Source organism: Moschus berezovskii, chromosome 5 (genome assembly GCF_049115385.1).
Source record: "Moschus berezovskii isolate FMDL1 chromosome 5, NW_MosBer_1.0, whole genome shotgun sequence".
Classification (NCBI taxonomy): Eukaryota; Metazoa; Chordata; class Mammalia; order Artiodactyla; family Moschidae; genus Moschus; species Moschus berezovskii.
The window spans coordinates 60,182,335-60,192,990 of NC_142464.1; the positions used below are offsets into that span (position 1 = coordinate 60,182,335).

The 10,656-nt window shown below is 39.1% G+C and overlaps 1 pseudogene; it reads left to right on the plus strand.

Annotated features, from left to right (window-relative positions):
- Window positions 1-483: 483 nt before the first annotated feature.
- Window positions 484-7,767, plus strand: LOC129561686 (UBX domain-containing protein 6-like; annotated as a pseudogene).
- Window positions 7,768-10,656: the final 2,889 nt, after the last annotated feature.

Here is a 10,656-nt window from a genome sequence, read left to right on the forward strand (position 1 = left end):
AGTCACACTAATCCATAAAAATCAAAACAATAAAAGTGTGTTGTTTTAAGTGTTTAAGTTTTGGAGGGATAGATAAATTATTGGTATAGAAGGAGAGATGGACAGTTAGCAACACATTTGTGTAGATACAAGCTTATAGGAGAAGCAAGAATATTGTTGGTCAGATTGGTCTTGGTTAAGAGATGTGATATTTGTTCCCTGAGATGAAAAGTAATATAGATTATTATTAAATTTGAGGTAGAGTTTGAGAATATGCTTTGTTGATTATATTTTCTTGAGATAATAGGATGCAAAGCCTTTCTGCTTAAACAATGAAATTGACATTGAGTAAAAGAAATTTGAAGGGAATTTGGGAATGATCAAACTAGAGTGAGAGAGAATTCTCAGGAAAGGCTGATGGCAAGAAATAAATTAGGGCTGATATAGTTGTATTGCAAGATAGGTAAAATAGAGGTATAAGGGTAAATGATTTAGAGTGAAAAGATGGTTTACTTGACCTATAGTCTGAGTAGAAGACTAAAGAAGAAGAGGGGGCAAGATAATGCTAACAAATATGGAAGTAGTGAATCATCAGAACTTCTGTAAAAAAAATGCATAAAACCAATAGGGTTCATTAGACTATGAGAAATGGTATGATCTAATATCTGATCTATTTGGATTCAGAGCATAAGAAAAAGAGACTATAATTGGGGAATGCAATTTGGAGTTTCAAGTGTTTAGAGTTTTCTAGGCATGGTCTAGGCAGTATAGTGCAAGATTATGAAGAAAGGAAGCACAATGCATTGATAAAGTGTTACACAAGGCATAGATTTTGGGGAGTTAAGACAGGGATGATTAGAGATTAGAGAGATGTGCCAAAATTCTATGGAGGGATGACCAGTCCCAGAGTTTTAAAAGATGTAGATTAATAAATTGAAGATATTCAGTCTTTCCTGTGAATTTACAGGGGAAAACTATATTTCTAGGACAATGATTCTACATATGTACAAAAAATAATGATGTGAAAATATTCATGTTTCATATACTCTATGCATCTAAAGAAATAATAATAAAAATTTGGGTGACACATGAGAGTCATTTGTTATAAAATAAAAACAAAACATCACTTCATCGGAAATAGATAGGGAAACAGTGGAAACAGTGTCAGACTTTATTTTTGGGTGCTCCAAAATCACTGCAGATGGTGATTGCAGCCATGAAATTAAAAGATGCTTACTCCTTGGAAAGAAAGTTATGACAAACCTAGACAGCATATTAAAGAGCAAAGACATTACTTTGCAACAAAAGTCCATCTGGTCAAGGCTATGTTTTTTCCCGTGGTCATGTATGGATGTGAGAGTTGGACTGTGAAGAAAGCTGAGCACCAAAGAATTGATGCTTTTGAACTGTGGTGTTGGAGAAGACGCTTATGAGTCCCCTGGACTGCAAGGAGATCCAACCAGTCCATTCTAAAAGTGATTAATCCTGGGTGTTCATTGGAAGGACTGATGCTAAAGCTGAAACTCCAATACTTTGGCCACCTCTTGCGAAGAGTTGACTCATTGGAAAAGACCCTGATGCTGGGAGGGATTGGGGGCAGGAGGAGAAGGGGACGACAGAGGATAAGATGGCTGGATGGCATCACTGACTCGATGCATATGAGTTTGGGTGAATTCCGGGAGTTGGTGATGGACAGGGAGCAATTCATGCTACTGCAATTCATGGGGTAGCAAAGAGTCGGACATGACTGAGTGACTGAACTGAAATGAACTGGAAAACAAAACATATTTCCATGTATCTTTTCTTATTCTGGCATATTTATTTTGAAATATAGTTTAATCTCTTTTATAATTATAAAAGAAATATAGATATAGAATTGGAAAATTAAAAATTGCATAATGAGGGATTTAAATAAAATGATATCACCTATTATCTCATTCACAGATAAAATTATCTTGATATTATGAAATATTTTCTTTATGTCTTTTATTCATTCACAAACCTACATATATATATATACATATTTCTCTTATAAGTGCAGTTTGACATCCTACTTTAAATGTGGATCATAGTTCTGACAATTAAAATATAAAATTAATGATTTAATTAAATTATATCACTGATATTTTCCTACAACTTAGATACTTCTTTTAATAAGTTCTAAATATTTCACCACACAAGTTTATCCTGATTTACTTAACTATTCTCCTATTTTCTAAGAAATATAGATGTTTGAATATTTTTTTAACTGAGGATAATGTAATAAGCGTCCTACATCACACATCTTTGCATGCTGTACTATCCTTTTAGCCTGGATAGTGGAAATGTGTTAGATTTGAGGATACAATTTTTTTTTGGACTTTCCTGGTGGCTCAGGAAAGAATTGGCCTGCAATATGGGAGACTTGAGTTTGATCCCCTGGAGAAAGAAATGGGAATCCTCTCCAGTATTCTTGCCTGGAAAATCTCATGGTCAGAGGATCCTGGCAGTCTACAGTCCATGGATTTGCAAAGAGTCGGATGCAATATTTTAGGACTGGAGATAAGCTATATACTGCCAAATTGGTGTCATAAAAGCATTTTTTAAATAAAATGTGTACAGTCTTCAGCTTTATAATAGTAAAGCTTATTTTTTAACTTGACAGTGACCATTATTAAGTATGGACACGGAGGCCTGGTGTGCTGTGATTCATGGGGTCGCGGAGAGTCGGACACGACTGAGCGACTGAACTGAACTGAACTGAACTGAACTGAACTGAACTGAAGAAGCCCTATTATCTGGTACTATAATGTTGAGTGGTTTTCAGTTAAATAGATAAAAAATAATTAAAGTGGGAATCACAGGTAAATAAATTGAATTTGAGTTATACCCATATTTGGAAACACAGTATACCAGTTGTCTTCCTGTCTAAACCTGAGGTTTGCCTTCTTCAAGGCAAGCTGTTGGAAAGGGAAGATAAATGTGAACAAAAGGAACCCTATAAGCATATGCAGGAACTCACCAAATGGTTGGAGGCCATGTCAGTTCTCACTAACTTTTAACCACCTTGATGTGGGTGTCCTTCAGGAGAAGCTGGCATCCTTCATCTTGGCACTAACCCCACACTTGTCCCAGTAATCAGAGTCTGAAGGAGGATCAAAGAGCAGTTGGAGCAGCTATAAGATCAGCTGCAACCCCATACCAACAAGGTAAGTCATCAAATGACTGACACTCTCAGCTACAGAAGTTCCTGATGACCCTGACTCGACCTTTTGAGCATAAAATATCAATAAGGTCCCTGCTTTACTTCTATTCTCTAAACTTAATGCCCAGATGTCTCATGGGACCTACCTTAATCAGAAAGGTACAGGAAAGGGAACTCTGGGAAGCTGAGTACAGCCTGGCATCCCACTGACACCTTAAAAGTCGACCACATATGAAGTTTTAAGGGAAGTGAGAACTTAAGAATCCTTAAAAACTTTTTGAATGCAGATTCTTATTAGACTTTTACATATGCATCAGTTCAGTTCAGTTCAGTTCAGTCGCTCAGTCATGTCCGACTCTCTGTGACCCCATGAATCACAGCACGCCAGGCCTCCCTGTCCATCACCAACTCCCGGAGCTCACTCAAACTCATGTCCACAGAGTCGGTGATGCCATCCAGCCATCTCATTCTCTGTTGTCCCCTTCTTCTCCCGCCCCCAACCTTTCCCAGCATCAGAGTCTTTTCCAGTGAGTCAACTCGTCGCATGAGGTGGCCAAAGTATTGCAGTTTCAGCTTCAGCACCAGTCCCTCCAATGAACACCCAGGATTGATCTCCCTTAGAATGGACTGGTTGGATCTCCTTGCGGTACAAGGGACTCTCAAGAGTCTTCTCCAACACCACAGTTCAAAAGCATCAATTCTTCGGCGATCAGCTTTCTTCACATATATATCCCCAAATTGTATTTATTTCTTGCTTCCTTTCAAAGTGGCAGCAATATTTTTTTATATTTAACATCATTAGGTTACATAAAATATTTAATTTTATTTTTACTGAAACAACAATGGTGTTCCTTTTCATTCACATTTTATAAGTATGTCTGATTGTCAAATAAATAAAGCAATTATAAGAAAATGTGCCACCAGTTTAACAGATTTGGGAATAATACAATAGAATCCAGTTAAGCACCCATCACCTTTGGTGGGAGGAGATGTTCATGACCATAATTGAGAGTAACTAACTAATCACTAATTTCAAGGCTGCCTTGGGCAACCACAGTCAATATATTTTATGAATTAAAAGGAGACATTCTAGTGTGTTGTGCCAATAACTCAGAGAGCTCCAAATTTATACCAACTGCCACAACATATATACAGATATTTTTTCTAAAAAATATACATGTGCATATTATGTAACATGTGCATATGCATATATATATATATATATATATACACAAACATACATATATATGCATGTAGAGAGATGTGGTTCACAATAAACTGTGGAAAATTCTGAAAGAGATGGGAATACCAGACCACCTGAACTGCCTCCTGAGAAATCTTTATGAAGGTCAGGAAGCAACAGTTAGAACTGAACATGGAATAAGAGACTGGTTCCAAATAGGAAAAGGAGTACGTCAAGGCTGTATATTGTCACCCCACTTATTTAACTTATATGCAGAGTACATCATGAGAAACGCTGGACTGGAGGAAGCACAAGCTGGAATCAAGATTGCTGGGAGAAATATCAATAACTTCAGATATGCAGATGACACCACCTTTATGGCAGAAAGTGAAGAAGAACGAAAAAGCCTCTTGCTGAAAGTGAAAGAAGAGAGTGAAAAAGTTGGCTTAAAGCTCAACATTCAGAAAACTAAGATCATGGCATCTGGTCCCATCACTTCATGGCAAATAGATGGGGAAACAGTGGAAACAGTGGCTGACTTTATTTTGGGGGGCTCCAAAATCACATCAGATGGTGATTGCAGCTATGAAATTAAAAGACGCTTACTCCTTGGAAGGAAAGTTATGACCAACTCAGACAGCGTATTAAAAAGCAGAGACATTACTTTGCCAGCAAAGGTCCATCTAGTCAAGGCTACTGTTTTTCCAGTGGTCATTTATGGATGTGAGAGTTGGAGTATAAAGAAAGCTGAGCACCGAAGAATTGATGCTTTTGAACTGTGGTGTCAGAGGAGTCTCTTGAGAGTCCCTTGGACTGCAAGGAGATTCAATCAGTCCATCCTAAAGGAGATCAGTCCTGGGTGTTCACTGGAAGCACTGATGTTGAAGCTGAAACTCCAGTACTTTGGACACTTGATGTGAAGAGCTGACTCATTGGAAAAGACACTGATGCTGGGAAAGATTGAAGGCAGGAGGAGAAGGGGACAACAGAGGTTGAGACGGTTAGATGTCATCACTGACTGATGGACATGGGTTTGAGTGGACTCTTGGAGTTGGTGATGGACAGGGAGGCCTGGCGCACTGTGGTTCATGGGGTTGCAAAGAGTTGGAAATGACTGAGCGACCAAACTGACTGAACTGAACTGAGAGAGATACAAAGATAGATACATTCATAGAAAATTTAAATAGCCCTGAATTGTATAGCTATTTGTAGGTGTATGCTGCACCTGGCTCATAATTGCTTATAAAATTCAACTGTGTGCATCTTTTCCCAAATCTGCATAAGTTACATGAAGTTGGTGGCTTGTAATAAGGCAGAGCAGAGTATATATACTATGAAATTGACAAACACTATAAATAAGGCTTTGGAGTGGTCATTTCAGGGGAAAAGTTCTCAAACTTTTGCCAGCACATGACCTGTTATAGGTGTATGTGCACACAAACACACAAACACACATGCATGCACATGCCCAACTATTTTTGAACTACTGTAATATAGATAAAACAATTCAATATTTTAAAATACCCCCGGGTAAACTATATTTAACTAATATAGAGTTTTACAAAAATTTTTATAGATTTTTCATGTTTTATATCTCTGAAGTTTATGTATGAACTATAATTTATTGTCTTTTGTAATTGTAACTAACCAGGTCTTCTTCACACTTGGTGTTACAATTATAATGGTATGCCTCATGACTGGCAGTGTCATACCTTGTGTATCTTCTATACAATGTGACACATTACAGCTAATCATTCTTTGTAGTTGAATTTTTACTTAGTTTCCAATTTTTCACAATTACCAGTGATCCTATAATGATATGTTCTTAGTATGCATTTCTTTTACAGTCTCCAGGAAGGGACCAATGGATGAGGTGCAGATGGCAGCAGCTTCCATGGTCAACTTGAGCATAAGCACCTATGGGCCCCAGGCCCTGCAATGCAGAATTCCATTCAGTGCTGGGTGAGAAAGGAACTTAGAGCTAAGCAGCTCTGAGTTCATCTGAGGCCCCAAGAATCAAGGAGGTTGATGTTGTTGAGTCATTCTCTTAACAAGTGTCCAACTCTTTGTGACCCCATGGACAGGAACACACCAGGCTTCCCTGTTCCTCACTATCTCCTGGAGCTTACTCAAACCCACGTCCATTGATTTGGTGACACCATCTAACCATTTCATCCTCTGTAGTCCCCTTCTCCTCCTGCCTTCATTCTTTCCCAGAGTCAGGGTCTTTTCCAATGAGTCAGCTCTTTGTATCAGGTGGCCAAAGTATTGGAGCTTCAGCTTCAGTATCAGTTCTTCTAACCAATATTCAGGACTGATATCCTTTAGGATTGACTGGTTTGATCTCCTTGCAGCCAAAGGACTCTCAAGAGTCTTCAGCACTACAATTAGAAGGCATCAATCCTTCAGGCTCAGCTGTTTTTATTGTCCAGCTCTCACATCCCTGCATGACTACTGGAAAAACCATAGCTTTGACTGTACAGACTTTGTTTGCAAAACAATGTCTCCACTTTTTAATACGTTATATAGGTTTGTCATTGCTTTTCTTCCAAGGAGCAAGTGTCTTTTAATTTCATGGCTGCAGTCACTGTCCATAGTGATTTTGGAGCCCGAAAAAATAAAGTCTGTCACTGTTTCCATTGTTTCCCCATCTATTTGCTTGAGCTCAAACAAAGCTCCACCCATAGCTGTGCCTGGAGAGTACTTCACTTGCTCCTTCATCCAGGTCACTGTGAGGAAGGTCCAGAGGGATGCACACAACCAACCAATCATTTTCTCTCCACTTTTTCATGGACCCGATAATTGCCTCCATCATGAAGACCCACACACTTGACAGGGTAAAGCTGGGTATGGACACCATCGCCAAGTACCTGGAAAATATCTTCCTGTATCCCGAGTAGAAGTATCATAAGATCCAGGTATAGAACAAGGTGTTTCAGGAGCTCATTAACTGCCTGGAAGGGACACATATGTTTTTGAGTTTCCAGGGGCTTCCAGGAGAAGATGCTTCCGATTCCCAATCAAGAGTGTCCCTAAAGAATTCTGTGGGCTGAGGGAGGTCACCCTGCCCTAACCCCTTAGCATGCAGAGGCACCAGGAGCAGCTGCTGAGCACGGAGCCCAGGTGGGGGCACTTGACCCACAGCTTTGGATCTTCTCAGGCTTGCCTCTAGCCTCCCAGTTTCCCCTTGCCAAGTCTTTTTCAACCTCACAGGAGAGAAGATCACACCAGAACAGAGCTCAGGTCTGAGGTCACGCAGGGGCTGAGTGTGGTGTGGACCAAGGCCAGGCAGACAGAGGAGCTAGAGAGAGATGTGAAATACACCTCTCTAGGCAGTTGCCTACACCAGAAGGCCTCCAAAATCGCCACCGATTGGGAGCTCAAAGTACTGGAGTTCATCATGGAGGCCTTGCAGAGCTGAAGGCTGCATTTGAGCTGCAGCTTTCCAGAAGGCAGAAGTTATTGGAGAAAGAGAACCTGGACTTGAAAGAGTGTGGCTCATGTCTTTAGTCTTCTTGGTTTCTCATTGGGTGGCCTTGCTAGAAGACATCAAGGCCTGGGGAATGAGCAGAACTGTATCCTCCAAACCTGAACTCTTATTGGTCATGGAGATTCTCATGAAATAAAAGCAGAGTCAGATTCACCAAAAAAAAAAAAATATATATATATATATATATTGTTTGACACCATAACTGAAAAGAAGAATTATTAGTAGTTCAAGAACACTTTCATTTTAAATCTTGTTGGGAAATGCCAGTGTTATAGTCGAAAGAAAGATCATCAGTGTTACAACAGTAGGTATAACATTATATTTAATTTCTACACAAAACGTCATCTTACTAAATATTTCTTACCATAGTAAGCATTGAAAAACAAGATTTTTGAACAAGATAGAATTGAATTCATTACAGTGATGGACAATATGTAAGCTGAATAAATAAGAATATATATCATGTACAAAAAGAAAATAATTAAAATAACATCATACAAATAGAGTGAAACAGTGGTTAACAAATTGATCGGCTCTTAAGGAGGAGCCAATGAAACAAAGATTAGAGGAGGAATATTTTGTTATCTGAACTCACTAACATTTTGATAGATCCATGTTAAAGAAGTGATAAGAGGACCACTGTGGCTGAGACATAGTCAAAAAATGGTAGAATAGTATAGTGTCACAAGAGATCGTACAGACAAGTATGAAAAAAATCAGGATAACAAGTTTAAATTTTATTCTAAGAGTAAGAAACTCATTGGAAATGTATTCAGTTCAGTTCAGTCGCTCAGTCTTGTCTGACTCTTCGTGACCCCAGCAGCAACTGCAGCACTCCAGGCCTCCCTGTCCATCATGGATTGCCGGAGTCTACCCAAACGCATATTAATTCAGTTAGTGATGCCACAAAACCATCTCATCCTCTACCATCACCTTCTTCTCCTGCCCTCAATCTTTCCCAGCAACAGGGTCTTTACAAATGAGTCAGTTCTTTGCATCAGGTGGCCAAAGTATTGGAGTTTCAGCTTCAACCTCAGTCCTTCCAATGAGCACTCAAGACTGATCTCCTTTAGGATAGACTGGTTGGATCGCCTTGCAGTCCAAGGGACTCTAAAGAGTCTTCTCCAACATCACAGTTCAAAAGCATCAATTCTTCGATGCTCAGCTTTCTTTACAGTCCAAATCTCACATCCATACAGGACTACTGGAAAAACCATTGCCTTGACTAGACGGACCTTTGTTGACAAAGTAATGTCTTTACTTTTTATTATGCTGTCTATGTTGGTCATAACTTTCCTTCCAAGGAGTAAGCATCTTTTAACTTCATGGCTGCAAGAACCATCTGCAGTGGTTTTGGAGCCCAAAAAAATAAATTCAACCACTGTTTCTACTGTTTCCCCATCTATATGCCATGAAGTGATGGGACCAGATGCCATGATCTTAGTTTTCTGAATGTTGAGCTTCAAGCCAACCTTTTCACTCACCTCTTTCACTTTCATCAAGAGGCTTTTTAGTTCCTCTTCACTTTCTGCCATAAGGGTGGTGTCATCTGCATATCTGAGGTTATTGATATTTCTCCTGGCAATCTTGATTCCAGCTTATGCTTTCCCCAGCCCAGCGTTCCTCATGATGTACTCTCTATATAAATTAAATAAGCAGGGTGACAATATACAGCCGTGACCTACTCTTTTTCCTATTTGGAACCAGTCTATTGTTCCATGACCTGCCTCTTGAGAAACTGTATGCAGGTCATGTGGTCTGGTATTCCCATCTCTTGAAGAATTTTCCACAGTATATTGTGATCCACACAGTCAAAGGCTTTGGCATAGTCAATAAAGCAGAAGTAGTTGTTTTTCTGGAACTCTCTTGCTTTTTCAATGATCCAGTGGATGTTGGTAGTTTGATCTCTGGTTCTTCTTCCTTTTCTAAAACTAGCTTGAACATTGGGAATTTCACAGTTCACATATTGTTGAAGCCTGGATTGGAGAATTTCAATCATTACTTTACTAGCATATGAGATGAGTGCAATTGTGCAGTAATTTGAACATTCTTTGACATTGCCTTTTTTAAGGATTGAAATGAAAACTGACCTTTTTCAGTTCTGTGGCCACTGCTGAGTTTTCCAGATTTGCTGACATATTGAGTACAGTACTCTCACAGCATCATCTTTCAGGATTTGAAATAGCTCAACTGAAATTCCATCACTTCCACTAGCTTTGTTCGTAGTGATACTTCCTAAGGCCCACTTGACTTCACATTCCAGGATGTCTTGGTAACTGTGAGTGATCACACCATCGTGATTATCTTGGTCATGAAGCTCTTTTTTGTACAGTTCTGTGTATTCTTGCTACCTCTTCTTAATATCTTCTGCTTCTGTTAGGTCCATACCATTTATGTCCTTTATTTAGCCCTTCTTTGCATGGAATGTTCCGTTGGTATCTCTAATTTTCTTGAAGAGATCTCTAGTCTTTTCCACTCTATTGTTTGCCTCTATTTCTTTGCTTTGATCACTGAGGAAGGGTTTCTAATCTTTCCTTGTTATTCTTTGGAACTTTGCATTCAAATGGTATATATTTCCTTTTCTCCTTTGCTTGTTGCTTCTCTTCTTTTCACAGCTATTTGTAAGTCCTCCTCAGACAGCCATTTTTCTTTTTTGCATTTCTTTTTCTTGGGATGGTCTTAATCCCTGTGATCTGTATAATGTCACGAACCTCCATCCATAGTTCATCAAGCACTCTGCCTATCAGATCTAGTCCCTTAAATCTGTTTCTCACTTATACTATATAGTCATAAGGGATTTGATTTAGGTCATACCTGAAT